A 13307-nucleotide genomic window follows, 5' to 3' on the forward strand; every position below is an offset into this window, starting at 1 on the left:
GAGGCGAAGCAACCGCCGCTTCATCAGTTGGCCTTGAATTATTTCTACACTCAACATACACCATTACACGATCCATGCAAAAAATTTAGCATTTTCAGTGCCAGTTTTCTATATGTAAGTCATTTAGTGCATTTCTAGGCATTTAATGAATATAATTCAATTTTGAACTACAATTGAGTGAAAAAGTTGGTGCCAATTATTTGAAAAATCATGTTTGTGTTCTTGAGTCTATGTTTTGGCCCTATCCAAATGAAGGAATTCGAAATACAAGGGTGCCAGGTCTTAACCCTGAACATGGAGTTTATTGTTTTCGTAATTTCGGATAATACAAATGAAGTCTGAAAAATATTTGGCATGGTGCCCTCATATCATATAACCTCAGAGGTTCTAGTAAAATGTTTGCCCGCATGGTTTCGAGAAGGAACAATTTGGGTTTGATGGAAAAGTGTCAGTTGCTTCCTCGTTTGACAATAGTTTTTTTTCTACACTCGAATATACACCACTAAGAATATATGATTTCTAGAGGAAACGGGCCGGCAATGTTTTCAACCTTACTTGATATATATGTAGGTCAAACTGGAACTAATTTCAATAGACACGCCGAAATTCATTTTATACAATATCCTACAAAACAACTTGCATGTAGAATCTTACATTAAAATTTTATTGTGATATATATGATAATTCCTTTTCCAAGTTACTCAACAAGGATGCCTTATTTGGTTATTTGAATAAAAAAACTGAATTTCACGCTGGCCTTACTGTCAATAGAGGCCCACCTAAGTTTGCAGCCAACATGGCAATCCAGCGTGAGGCCGAAGCTGCATTGTGATTGGTTGATTGAATATCCCACGGATCGCAGATCCATACCGTCTATACCCCTGAGATCCAACGGCAAGGAAACCTCTCCCTCTTTCTTGTGTTTCCTTCCGTCCAACCACGAGACGACCGTTTCTATTCCACTTGGAGGAAGTGGATCTCAGTTGGCCTCTTTCAGATCCCCCATCCTCCACTCTCCCCATCCGTGGCCGCCGCCACTACACGAAAAAGGCTGGCGGCTGCCTCAACCTCGCCATCCACGGCCATCTGCCACCGCAGCAATAGCCTCATCCCGCAGGCGGGGACGGCCCTGACGGCGACGTCACCGGTGCCGTTGTTGTGGATGGTGCCCATCTTGTTGCAAGGGACTAGCAGGTCCCTCGTGTGCGTGCCAAAGCTGGATGGGCCTGGTGCAATGAGTACATACATGCTCGAGGTGGAGTCCTCCGCATCGGACGGGCGGGATCTCATATTCTCTGTTTTTTGAGGGATCTGTGGAGGCCAGGGGCTGCGCGCCTGCGACGATCTGCGGACGGTACTAAGCCTGGTGTCGTTCCTTTGTCTCCACCGGTGCCACTTCCCTCGCCTTGTCATATTCACCGACCTTGGCAGGCTATGAGCAGCATGTACCACCAGGTCCTTCTCCCACTATTGCTTTTGATTTTTGCATCCCTTTCTTTTCTGACATTCCAAGACGTTCTTATGGTTTCTGGACATGCAGGTAGTACATGTTCTATGGAGTCTTCATCGGTACAGACAGGGTGTCGTTAAGGAGCATGGTTCGTGGTGAGATGGTTGCAAAAATGGTCTCTCCCTCTAATGACTTCAGTGGGTACGGCCGGATCTGCGGCAACAAAGGCACGGGGATGAACCCTGCTTGATGCATGACGAGCGCCACCAGTGCTTGAGGAGTTGGAGATGGACGAGTAGCCTAGTGTTCCGTCCGATGTTTGTAATTTCAAGTTTTTAGGGATCCTTTTTGACATGCTATATCCAACCATCCGTTGGCAAGTCTACGCAGTAGCATACAGTTGGATTAGCTATCGGACGAGTGTGTTCAGACGAGTTTGATCTTTTTTTCTTCTGTACATGTGTATTTCCCTGAGATTTTATGTAATGATTATTTATTTAATAAATAAAGATATATTTTTCTGACAAAACATATTGCTTGGAGTGAATTAGTGGGCCTTGGATGGACCATAATTTAATGGGCCGAACTTTTAATTGGTCTGATACTATATGTGCCACCAGACGTAGTTGAAATTTAGTGGGCCAAGATTTCAATTGGGCTGATTACTACATGGGCTGCAATATTAGATCCATGTCAACTGATGACATGGCAAACATGTTAACGCCGTTAACAAGCTCGTTCGTTAAGCACGTGCAAAGCAAATCCATGATGGCCAAGGACCATCATGGATGGTAGGAGGTCAAATTATGATGCGGTATACATGACGAATTCGTGTCCGTCATGAACGATCACACATGAAAGTTTTTCATCGGTCCATGACAGATTAGAACCGTCATGTATTAATAGATTTCTTGTGGTGTGACTATGCCACATTTACCAATGCTGCATCTTTATATGGCTTTGTCATTGTTGATGATTACTCTGGATATACATGGGTCCGTATTATCACTTACAAAACTGAAGTGTCGGAAGTCTTCAAACGATTTTCCTCAAGGGATTCAACTAACTTTGGTGTGAAGATCAAGCACATCAGGAGTGATAATGGAACTGAGTTCAAGAACAGTGGCCTTGATGACTATCTTGATGAACTTGGTATTACTCATGAGTTATCTGCTCCTTATACTCCTCAGCAAAATGGCGTTGTGGAGCGCAAGAATAGGACTCTTGTTGAGATGGCCCGCACTATTCTTGATGAGTACAAGACGCCTCCTCGCTTCTGGCCTGAGGCAATTGATACAGTGTGCCACGTCATCAACAGGGTATATCTTCACAAATTATTCAGGAAGACAGCATATGAACTTCTCACTGACAAGAAACCCAATGTGAGTTATTTCAAAGTCTTTAGTGCTAAATGTTGGATTGGAGATCCTCATCACAGTTCTAAATTTGTACCGAAAGCACATGAAGGTTTTATGCTCGGTTATGGTAAGGACTCGCACACCTACAGAGTCTTCAACACCTGTCATCACAACGTTGTTGAAACTGTAGATGTGCGGTTCGATGAGTCTAATTGCTCGCAAAGAGAGCACCTACCTCCTGTGACAGATGAAATACTTCCTGAGGAATCTATTAAGCTCGAGGCTACAGAGGATGTCATTCCTACTGAAGAATCAGCTGAAGAAGTTATTCCAGAGCATCAAGAACGTCATGCTAATGCACCTGAGGAAAATGGTGCTGAAGAAAATGCTGATCAAATTCCTCAACGACAACCCGCTCATCCTCGCGTCGCAAATGAAGTGCAAATTGAGAAAATCATCAGCGACAACAACATTCCAGGTCCTCTCACACGCTCAAGAGCTTCACATTTATCTAACTTTTGTGGGAACTTTGCTTTCGTCTCTATCATAGAGCCCACTAAGGTAGATGAAACATTTCTAGAGCTTGGGTGGATTCAAGCTATGCAAGAGGAATTACATCAATTCAAGCTCAACAACGTCTGGGAATTGGTCAAACGTCCAGATCCATGCAAGCACAATATCATCGGCCCAAAGTGGATCTATCGCAACAAGAAAGATGAAAATGGCCTTGTGGTGAGGAATAAGGCACGGCTTGTAGCTCAAGGCTACACAAAGGTTGAAGGAATTGATTTCGATGAAACTTTTGCACCTGTTGCTAGACTTGAAGCTATTCACACATTACTTGCTTATGCTAACCATCATGATATCACTTTATATCAAATCGATATGAAAAGTGCATTCCTCAATGGTAAGCTTGAGGAAGAAGTGTATATTGCTCAACCCTCAGGTTTTGAAGATCCAAAGCATCCTGACAAAGTCTTCAGACTCAATAAGGCCCTCTATGGCCTCAAGCAGGCCCCATGGGCGTGGTATGATGCTTTGAAGGAATTCCTCATGAAGAAAGGCTTCAAACCCGGTTCACTTGACCCAACTCTTTTCACTAAATCTTATGATGGTGAATTGTTTGTGTGCCAAATTTATGTTGATGATATCATTTTCGGCTGTACTGACCAACGTTACAGTGATGAATTTGCCTATATGATGAGTGAAGAATATCAAATGTTTATGATGGGGGAATTGAAATTCTTCTTAGGTCTTCAGATTCTTCAACAGCGCAATGGCATATTCATATCTCAGGAGAAATACCTCAAGGATGTACTGAGGAAATTCGGCATGCAAGATTGCAAAGGAGTCAAAATCCCAATGCCCACAAATGGCCATCTATGCACTGATGAAAATGGTATTGACTTCGATCAAAAGGTATACCGCTCCATGATTGGTTCTTTATTGTACCTATGTGCATCTAGGCCAGATATTATGCTTAGTGTTTGCATGTGTGCCCGATTTCAAGCTACACCAAAGGAATCACACCATAAGGCTGTGAGGCATATTCTTCGATATCTAGCTCACACACCAACACTTGGATTATGGTACCCCAAGGGCTTGGCTTTTGATCTCATTGGATTTTCAGACTCTGACTATGCTGGTAATCGTGTGGATCGCAAGTAAACATATGGCACATGCCATTTCGTTAGACGATCTTTTGTCTGTTGGTCCTCGAAGAAATGGAATTGCGTATCACTGTCTAGTGTTGAAGCTGAGTACATTGCTGCTGGTTCTTGCTGTGCTCAAATGCTATGGATGAAGCAAACTCTCAAGGACTACGGAGTCAACGTGAAGAATGTGCCACCCTACTGTGACAATGAGAGTGCCATCAAGATTGCTCATAACCCAGTTCAGCACTCGAAGACAAAGCATATTCAGATTTGTCATCATTTTCTTCGTGATCATGTGTTGAAGGGCGACATCTCTATTGAGCATGTGAAGACCGAAGAATAGCTAGCCGATATCTTCACTAAGCCCTTGGATGAGAAGAGATTTAGCAAGTTGCGGTGTGAGCTAAATATCCTAAAATCTTCGAATGTTCTTTGAAAAGGACACCCACCCTAACACTTATGCAAAACTAATAACTTAGATGTGCAACACATGAAGAAACATTTTTCTTCAATCAATGAAGACTAACATTCTAAGTGTGAAGAAATTAACAAAGAATTTGATTCTCAGAACCCTACGACAATTGTATGCGGTGTCTGAAATCATCATTCTTATACGGTGGGTCACGCCACCACAAAATGTTGAAAATCTTAAATTGAGCTTTTCCCCAGTTCTTTGAATTCCTCAGTTGTTTTTCAATTTGCATTGTCTTCACCATTTCCGTCGTTTTTCTTCACTACATATATATATATATATATATATATATGAGTTTATGTCCTGTATAGCATTCACTTATTGCTATTTCTTCAAGTTGCTTGTCCCGCTAAGTGAATGTGATCGGACCCTTCCCCCTCTCTGCTAAACTCAACCCAATCTATTCACAAATTCTTCATGTGCGTTCTATTTGAAACTCATTCAAAATCTTCACTATGTCCTTGTCAGCTCAAGAAATTGCGAACGGAACTTTAAAACCTATCTTATCTAAATTTTTGGCTTTGTCGCTCAAATCGTTCCACATCCCACGACAACACTTATCCATTCAACTACGATCTCACACGATCTCCACTTCTCAGTAAGTGGGTGACACATGTCAGTCGAATGAGAAGGGTCAGGGGCACGTTCGTCCAATTTCTTCGGATGAACAGTTTTTTCACCGTGGCTATAAATACCCCTTCCCTTCCTCACTTCACTTTTACTCCGCTCGTTCTCACTCCAGCTCGAGCTTCTCAAACCCTAGCGGCGCCGCTACTTCATCGTCGTGGGTGAGGAAGAGCTTCACTGCCTCAACCTCGTCACCGTCGTACTCGCGCCGGCTGCGGATTTCGTCACTCGGCCGCCGCCGTAGCTGTCTTCTTCTACCAAGTTAGGGCGTGGAAGATCTAAACTGACGAACTTCACATCTACACCTCTTAGTTCGTCTTTTTCTTCATCCAGGGTAATTAAAAGTTACTTTTACTGCCCTCTTTGATTCAAATGATAACTACAAAATCTTCAAAGGTGTTTATACTTCAAACTCATCACACACTGAACACCTCACATGTCATCTGTTCTTGATTCATTTCTCTAAGCTATATTTTTCTTCAAGATTCCTCAAATATGTGGATTTTCGATCTATACATCTCTGGAACCTAAGACAAAGAACGCTTAGTGAAATTCTTCAAGAATCATCTGGTCAAATTCCTCAAACTTGCTCCTTTTTGAAAAACCTCTCAGAACGCATATGACCTCTCCATATTTCTCGCAACTATACTCTGTTCACAGGTACTCATGTCAGCTGCTAAATCACTAGGTTCTCATCGAGTTAACTCATTTGCAGCGTTCCTCAAAGAAAAGTTGCATACATCTTCACAGAATTACATTGTTCAAATTCCTCATCTGAAGAAAATGGCTGATGGAAAGAAGCCACAGAAGGGAGGAAAGAGGCGTGAGGTCAATATTGCTTTTGAGATCCCTGATGACATATACAAGGACTATTGCACTCCTGATGAGGCCACTCATGGAAATGGAACCAAGAATGAGCGCAAAGTGCGCATTCAAAGAATAGAGAGGAGATGGCAAGAGAGTGGAGGGAGTACATGTATGTTACTCCCAAGTACATGAAGAAATTCGCTCTCAATCCTCCATGCCCAAGACCTTCGTTGGCACCTGGCCAAGAAGCAGATCCCACCAGCCTCAAGCGCGGTGAGGATTATCCTAATGAATGGGCCAAGCGCCAGGCCAAGTTGGCTTGAAAAGCAAGAGAAGCAGTGAGGAAATTCAATGAAGACTCTGCTGCTGCTACTACCACTGCTGAGGCCTCTGCAAGCAAGCCAAAGAAGGCCATGCCAAAGAAGCCTGCTCACAAGCCAAGTGCTTCACCATCAATGCCCTCACGGCCAAGTTCCTCAGCAATGCCCTCGGGACCAGATGCTTCAAAGCCCTCACGGCCAACTCCTCAAGCTGCTCCCACTTAAAAATCCTCAGCTGCTCCGACCAAATCCTCAGCACCTACGCATCTCGCCACGTGCCAAAGGACGACGGGCATGTCTATTGCCTCAGGAGCATCTACTAGTTCCTCAGCACCACTGCATTCTTCAACTGGTCCCACTCTGTTGAAGACCAAGGCAACTGCTGGACGAGGCTCTCGACCAAGTCCTCAAAAGAAGCAGGTCTCTTTTCAAGTGCCGTCAGATGAAGACAAAGCTGATGATGATGAACTTGCATAAATCATCAGAGACAGGGAGGTCAAGGCCGCTAGAGCCAAGGGCACAAGTGTGCCTCTGCTTTTGGATCCAAAGTTGATCCTTGAGTACATTGACCTATGGCACAATGACCCAAATAGTCCTATGCCTAATTTCAAGCTGACTCCTGGCCAAAGTCATATGTTGACTCACTTCATACAAGAAGAAAAATGGAAGTTTGAGAAGGCCAGGCAGATCAAGAAAGCGCGGTACAAAAAGGAGCGCTACCTGAAGAAAAACGTTGTCTCTATGACAACTAAAGAACTCGTCAATATAAAGTCTGAGATCAAGAAACTCAGTGATGAATTTGACGCATACCATGCTGATTGGCTGGGAGCCAAGGTTCATTTTGTGAGACTCGCTGACAACTTCACTTCAAATGTTGCAGCCCCAACGCAACAAGAAATTCCTCAAGCTGAAGCATCTGCTCAGCCTATCGAAGAAAATGCCAGCATCGCTGATGACAATCAGGCTGCTGAAGAAAATGCTAATTCCAGGGCTGACGACTGCATTCCAGCCGCTGAAGAAACTGCCAGGGCAACCACTATTGTTGTGCCCAAAGAAAGTGAAGACGTCAGGGCAACTGCATCAGTTGCACCTGAAGAAATTCAACCAAATTCGTCTGCTCCTCCTGCGCCTACACCAACTTCGATCCTTCCATCTGCATCAGGTGTGAAGAAGACCAAGGCTACAGAGCGTGCATCAATGAAGAAAAGGAAGGCATTAACTTCATCAGATTCTTTAGCCCCGAAGAAAATGAAGCTGTTGACTAGCTCATTTGCCAACCCAATTGATGTTGTTCCTATCTCAACCATGCCATCAAAGGACCTTGTTCCTTCTGATGAAGAATATGTAATTCCAAGTGAATCCGATGAAGAGAATCCCTCTGCTGCTTTGTCGGAGCAGTTGGATGAAGAAATTGAAGTGGATGAAATCCCTTCAACCCTAGTTATCTCATCTCTCATGCCTCAGTTCACTGCTGAAGAGGCCGGCGTTGAAGAAATGGATGAAGAAGTCGATGTGAACATTGGATGCACCATGCCAGTGCTGAATGATGACTTTTGGGAAAGTCAACACCCCAACTCTCCTCTGTTCACACCTCTTCAAGAAATTCCTCAGTCCCTAGTAACTACTAAAGTCCAAATGGGATCTGAAGAACCTCATGCAACTCCGTCCATCCATGAAGAAATTCCAGCCACTAGTGCTGATGAACATGTAAATGAAGAATTGAAGTCCCAGGCTGCCACTGAAGAAGTACCTGAAATTCCTCGGCCCGTGGTACCTGAGATTGAGATCACTGAGGTTGTGATGCAATTGAATGACACTCCTCACCCCAAGCCAAAGAATCCCTTCTCAAAGAAAAAAATTCAAGGCTGATGACTTCTTTGGCGAGCATGTATTCTTCACTGACTACAATCCTTATGACTCTGCTCGTCTTAGGAGGAAGCGCTTGTGGACTGCCAGCCAGGCTACTTTTCAACAAGGACAAAATCTTCTACCATGAGCATATTCCTCATGTGGACATGGAATCATTGACTTGTTTCACTCCTGTGCTCAGTGTGCTTCATGACGCAGGCCTCCTCAACTTTTTCTCTAACATTGTTGATTGGAATGAAGAGCTTATTCTTCAGTTCTACGCTACACGGCATATCACAGGTGATCCTGAAGATATCAACTCCTGGGTCTTGGACTGGATGACCGAAAAAATTCATTATACGGCACCGCCCTCTGAATTGCTTCACGCCTGCCCATCAGTCCACCCAGTGAAGGAGCTCGCTGCCTGTACCAAGAACCTGAACTCACTGCTCATTACATGCAAGTGTTAATGAAGCCTCTGAAGCCCAATCAAGCCCCAAGGACCAAATTGCTCGTAAAGGACTCATTCTATGTGCCCAGAACAGTCTATCGCATTCTGACGAGGACAATGAGTCCCGTCAAAGGCCATGACTCATCTGATGAGGAAATAGTTGGCAGCATGAAGAATCTACTATTCAACATCATTCATAGCATTCCAACCAATTATTATGATTTCTTCATGAGGACTCTGGCAAATGTTGTCCGTTTGAGTTGAAGCCTTATGCTCCTTGGATTATGAGATTCCTCAGAACAAGGTCTTCACTCAACTACAAGGCTGATTTTCAGAATCACCTCAGCTACTTGCCCCCGATTGAAGTCCTCAAGCAGACTTTTACTTCAACTGATGAAAAGGGCAAGACACCTCTTGTCATTGATGAAGGCATTCGTCCATTGGATGGTCAGTTTCGCAAAGCTGCATCTTACTCCACCAATGATGACTCTGCCACTCATGATTCTGCTGCCAATGCACCCAAGTCTATTCCTCAAGCCACAACTCCACATGTGATGACTGATCGTGAGCTGCTTCTTAGTCTTCACCAGAAGGTGGATCAAAATAATAAATGGGTTAAGCGTCAGTTTGGTTCTCTTCTTCACAACATGACTGCTACACATAATGCAGTGAAGAAAAACCATTACTACCTCCATGAAGTTTTCGGTCACACCTGAGCTGTCTTATCTCATCTATATGGTGAAGAAGATCTGAAGAAAATGGGTCTCAAGGAAGATTTTGACTGGTCTGCACCTCCTCCGAAGAAATTCAAGAAGGTCAAAGTTCCTACCTTGGTGGCCAGTTCATATTCTTCATCCCGCGACACCGATGAGTATGAATACTTGGACGACTGAAAGTGCAACTATCCCTAGGTGGTTTTGGTAATTCATAACAACATATAGCTCATTGAGCTAATACTATTCCAAGATGATTATTTCAGGAAAAGCTCAATGATTGGCATGGCATGGATGTGAAAGTGGAACCCTCAAAATGCTAAGGAAAATGGATTGGCCCAAGCTCAAAAGCTCAAGACTCTTCATTTCATGTTTTAGTGATCCAAGATCACATTGAGTCCATAAGAAAAGCCAATACTATTAAGGAGGGATGAGGTGTTGCTTAATGAGCCTCTTGCTTCATGTGCTTAGTGATATGCTCCAAAAACCCTCAACTACTTTCCCACATCCACATATGACCTAAACTCTAAGCCAAACTCGGTCCTACCGATTCTTCCTATCCGGCGCCACCGAGTTTCACTTGTCATTAGCCACTGCCAAACCCTAGCAATTCGGTTCTACCGATAAGGATCTCGGTCCCACCGAGATGGGGTTGCAAACTCTCTATTTCCCTTTCGTAACTTTTCGGTCCCACCGAAAGAGCGAATCGGTCCCATCGAGATTGCAATGTAAACTCAGTGTTTCCCCTTTGTAAACTTTCGGTCTCACCGAGTTACACTCGGTCTCGCCGAAAGAGCAAATTGGTCCCACCGAGTTTGCCTGACCAACTCTATGGTTAGCTAATTACCAAATTCGGTCTCACCGAGTTTGTGTAATCGGTCTCACCGAGATTACGTTATGCCCAAACCCTAACCGAATCGGTCCTACCGAGTTGCATGTCAGTCCCACCGAAATTCCTAACGGTCACTAGGTTTACTATTTCGGTCAGACCGAGTTTTCTGATTCGGTCGCACCGAGATTGGTAAATTGTGTGTAACGGTTGGATTTTGTGTGGAGGCTATATATACCCCTCCACCTCTTTCTCATTTAGTGAGAGAGCCATCAGAACACACACATCATTCCAACTCATTTGTTCTGAGAGAGAACCACCTACTCATGTGTTGAGATCAAGACATTCCATTCCTACCATATGAATCTTGATCTCTAGCCTTCCCAAGTTGCTTTCCACTCAAATCTTCTTTCCACCAAATCCAAATCCTATGAGAGAGAGTTGAGTGTTGGGGAGACTATCATTAAGCACAAGAGCAAGGAGTTCATTACCTACACACCATTTGTTACTTCTTGGAGAGTGGTGTCTCCTAGATTGGCTAGGTGTCACTTGGGAGCCTCCGACAAGATTGTGGAGTGAACCAAGGAGTTTGTAAGGGCAAGGAGATCGCCTACTTCATGAAGATCTACCGCTAGTGAGGCAAGTCCTTCGTGGGCGATGGCCATGGTGGGATAGACAAGGTTGCTTCTTCGTGGACCCTTTGTGGGTGGTTGCTTCTTCGTGGACCCTTCGTGGGTGGAGCCCTCCGTGGACTCGCGCAACCGTTGCCCTTGGGTGGAGCCCTGTGTGGACTCGCGCAACCGTTACCCTTCGTGGGTTGAAGTCTCCATCAACGTGGATGTAGGATAGCACCACCTATCCGAACCACGGGAAAAACATCCGTGTCTCCAATAGCGTTTGAATTCTCCAAACCCTTCCCTTTATATTCTTGCAAGTTGCATGCTTTACTTTCCGCTGCCCATAAACTCTTTGCATGCTTGCTTGAATTGTGTGATGATTGCTTGACTTGTCCTAAAATAGCTAAAATCTGCCAAGAACTAAAATTGGGAAAAGGTTAAGTTTTTATTTGGTCAAGTAGTCTAATCACCCCCCCTCTAGACATACTTTCATTCCTACAAGTGGTATCAGAGCTTTGGTCTCCATTTGCTTGATCTCCATAGCTTTTGGTGGTCATAGCCTTGGTTTCACAACCTAGGAGAGTATGGCGTCTAGCGAGGGAAATTATCACCGTAGAGGTCCTTACTTTGATGGTACTAATTTTGCTAGTTGGAAGCATAAAATGAAAATGCATATTCTTGGACATAACCCCGCTGTTTGGGCTATTGTGTGGGTTGGTTTGCAAGGTGACTTCTTTGATGGGAGAGAACCAAACCGTGAAGCTACCGCGGATGAGTTGAAGATGTTCCAATACAATGCTCAAGCTTGTGATATTCTCTTCAACGGATTATGCCCCGAAGAATTCAACAAAATCAGCTGCCTTGAGAATGCAAAGGAAATTTGGGACACTTTGATTGATATGCACGGAGGTACCGACTCCGTCAAGGAATCCAAGTTGGATGTGCTTCAAAGCCAACTTGACAAGTTCAAGATGAAGGATGGTGAAGGTGTCGCTGAAATGTACTCTAGGCTTGCTCTCATCACAAATGAGATTGCCGGCTTAGGAAGTGAAGAGATGACCGATAAATTCATCATCAAGAAGATCCTAAGAGCCTTGGATGGAAAATATGATATCGTGTGCACATTAATCCAAATGATGCCCAATTTCAAAGATCTCAAGCCAACAGAAGTGATTGGAAGAATTGTTGCTCATGAGATGTCACTTAAGGATAAAGAGGAACTTCACAACAAGTCAAGTGGTGCCTATAAAGCCTCATGTGAAGCCCCTACATCATCAAGTGAGAAACAAGACTTCAATGAAGAATTGAGCTTAATGGTGAAGAACTTCAACAAGTTCTACAAGAGTAGAAGCAAAGATAGAAGCTCCAAGTCAAGGTCCTACAATGACAAAAGATCTTCTAGTCGAGAGCAAAACTGTTACAATTGTGGAAGACCCGGACACTATTCCAATGAGTGTACGGCTCCCTACAAAAGAAGAGAAGATTCTCCAAAAAGAAGAAGCAAAGGATCACCACCAAGAGAGAGAAGGAGTAGAGATGATCGTTATGAACGAAGATACTCACGGAGAAGCAAGGATTCGGAAAGTAAGGAAAAATCATCAAGGAGCTACACAAGACGAAGACATCAAGCTCATGTTGGTGAATGGGTATCCGGCTCCAACTCCGACAACCACTCCGAGAGAAGTTATCACTCCGACTCCGAAGATACTCAAGATGAAGGTGTTGCCGGTCTAGCACTTGTGTCAACCAACTCCTACGACATATTTGACTCACCAAATGAAGGAATTGGAAGATGCTTCATGGCCAAAGGTCCTAAGGTAACACACCCCGAGTATGTTGATTTCGATAGTGATGAAGATGACTTGTTAGGTGATGATTTGCTTGGTGACAACTCTAGTGATGAATACTATGATGAAAGACCAATTAATCATGCTAATCAAGATAAAACGAATGACAATGATAAGGAGAAGATTGAGGCTCTAACTAAAGAACTAAAAACTCTTAAGTTAGCTCATGACACTATCTTCGAAGATCATCGAGAACTTTTAAGAGCTCATGAGAAGCTACGCTTTGAAAAGCTCAATCTTGAGCAAGAGCATGAGTTCTTAAAGGCAATCAATGATGATCTCCGCAAGAAAAGTTCTTCTTACATTGCCAAGC

The 13307-nt window shown here is 43.8% G+C and overlaps 1 long non-coding RNA gene across 1 annotated transcript; it reads left to right on the plus strand.

Moving 5' to 3' along the window:
- The first annotated feature begins 893 nt into the window (after nucleotides 1-893).
- On the plus strand, nucleotides 894-1979 carry LOC123081951 (uncharacterized). Its single transcript, XR_006438866.1, has 2 exons — nucleotides 894-1455; nucleotides 1541-1979. It is a non-coding gene; the product is annotated as an uncharacterized lncRNA (long non-coding RNA).
- Nucleotides 1980-13307: the final 11328 nt, after the last annotated feature.

The sequence above is a fragment of the Triticum aestivum genome, chromosome 4A, assembly GCF_018294505.1.
Source record: "Triticum aestivum cultivar Chinese Spring chromosome 4A, IWGSC CS RefSeq v2.1, whole genome shotgun sequence".
NCBI classification, from domain to species: domain Eukaryota; kingdom Viridiplantae; phylum Streptophyta; class Magnoliopsida; order Poales; family Poaceae; genus Triticum; species Triticum aestivum.